Below are 2,490 nucleotides of genomic sequence, written 5' to 3' on the forward strand. Positions count from 1 at the left end.
AAAGTAGCGACGGGCGAAATACCGCTAAGCATTTTGTCCGGCGTGCTAACGATTCTGCCAGCTCGCCGCCTTTTTAAGGCTATAAATAATAACGTAAATATTGGGTTAAAAATCCCTCTAGATAGAAAAATCTGAAAGTTGCTCGTGAACCCACATCCCCTGCAAACATGACAAACATTCTCACATTGGACCAAAGCATCCCTTTGAATTTCTTTATCCATTTTAGAAATTTTATTCTTACCAGCAAGAAAGGTAGCGAGCTGGCAGAATCGTTAGCACGCCGGGTATTTCTCTTCACTTTCTGAGTTCAAATTCTGCTGAGGTCGACTTTGCCTTTCATCTTTTCGGAGTCGATAAAATAAGTACCAGCTGAGTAATGGAGTCGATGTAATCGACTATCCCCCTCCCCAAAATTTCAGGCCTTGTGCCTATAACAGAAAGGATTTTTACCAGCGAGATTTGTTTGTTGTTGCTTTTATCCAGAGGTAGAAGTATGCAGAAGTTGTGGGTTTGAGTCCCACGGTTAGCCTTCGACTTACGGTATTATTTATATCTTTATCTGCTTCAAATTTCACCGTTCTAAAAAAAGAGTTATTTCACTTTCTTATTTGTTTTATGTTGAAGTGTTGGCATATTGCTCAATAGCCCAATCTGTTAATTCGATCACGTCTGTGAACTTTGCACTGACGTGGTCAATTGTCATCTAATACTAGAAAACAACGATAACAACGAAAATTCATGCACACTGAGAAAAAAATATGAAGCAAAGACGATCAATAGAATCAAAAATGAAAATCGGTTTAAAAAAGAGAAGTGAAAAGAAAAATACAGAATACCACCACAAGTATTAACCACCAAAACAGGTAAGGAACTCACAAATATGTTCAGAACTGAAGTAATTGGTAAGTGCCTGGAATTAACAAACGTCTGACGAATACTCATGAGTATATGGCAGGAGGTGGAGGCGCGTGGCCTAGTGGTTAGGGTGTCAGCACCATGATCGTAAGATTGTGGTTTCGATTCCTGGACCGGGCGGCGCGTTGTGTTCTTGAGCAAAACACTTCATTTCACGTTGTTCCAGTCCACTCAGCTGGCAAAAATGAGTAACGCTGCGATGGACTGGCGTCCCGTCCAGCTGGGGAACACATACGCCATTGAAACCGGGAAACCGGGCCCATGAGCCTGGCTAGGCTTTAAAAGGGCGCATTTATTTATTTTATTTATATGGCAGGATCATTCAATAGTGTTAATTAGAATCAACATCCGACTAGTTGTCGGGTGGTAATGATACCAGAGACCCAGAAAACTAAAGACCTATAAAAATCGTAATATCCGTAGTGTACAACAGGATGGTTACACATTGTGAGAGCAATACAGGGTGTTCATAAATTATCTTTGAAACTTCCATAATGCATAGGTAATTTATGGACTTCTTGTACTTCATTACCAGAGGAGCAGAAACGTTGTCGGAAGTGAATGTATAACCGTAAAAAGCAGCTACAAGTGAACCAAGCGATCATGGAAGATAGGAAAATGGGTAGAGCAAAACAAAGTATGGCTACGATTAACTACCGGGAGACATTTGCTAGCATCGTACAATCTTATGTAATGGAGACCCTCTACATAAATAAAGTAGCCCCAACATGTCAAAATTTGAAACAGTATCATTACAAAAATATCATTACAAAGCCAGCCAGGAGAATATAATCAAAACAGTCCTACATCAGTAAAAAATGTAGGCATTAAAAAAGATACATTAAGAAAGACTCGTTAAAAAAGGAGTCATTTAAAAAGAAGACTCATTATCCTCTCTAATCTTTTACTGAGTCCTGACTTGACAAAAAATCTATTGAATGAAACGACCCAAATGTACAGATGCTACGGACAAATTATAAAGCTTACAGGGATGACTTTACAATAATTAAGAGGAATGATACTGCAGTCAAAAAAGAAAAAAAATTATTAAAAATTGTTCGTATATTCAACCAGGATATAAAAATGAGTCTGGGATTAAAGAATATTCAAAACTACTGAAAGAAGAGGTAGAGGAAATTAACTGAAACTAGGAATATTAAATTAGACATATCCATCGAAATCAGAGAATTAGTCCAGAACCACCCATACGGTTACCTTATAGTTGATAAAAATGAGAAAATATAACATATATTATCTCTGGCTGCCCAGTCCTGGCTAAGAAGGAATATATTCACAAACACGACAGAGCTGGGACCTATATACACTGGAAGCTATGCCAACACTATGGAATAACAACAGAAAAAAGATGGTATAAACACACGCCAGAAAAGGTCACAGAAAACGAGAAAGCAACCATACTCTGGGATATGCCAATACACACAGGTAGAGAAATTAAGGCAAATAGACCAGATATAGTTGTCAAAGATCATGAAGAAAAAAAATGCTTTCTAATTGATGTATCAATACCAGCAGATGACAACGTTTCTCTAAAAGAAATGGAAAAACTTTCAAAAT

This window comes from Octopus bimaculoides, chromosome 7, assembly GCF_001194135.2.
Source record: "Octopus bimaculoides isolate UCB-OBI-ISO-001 chromosome 7, ASM119413v2, whole genome shotgun sequence".
Taxonomy (NCBI): domain Eukaryota; kingdom Metazoa; phylum Mollusca; class Cephalopoda; order Octopoda; family Octopodidae; genus Octopus; species Octopus bimaculoides.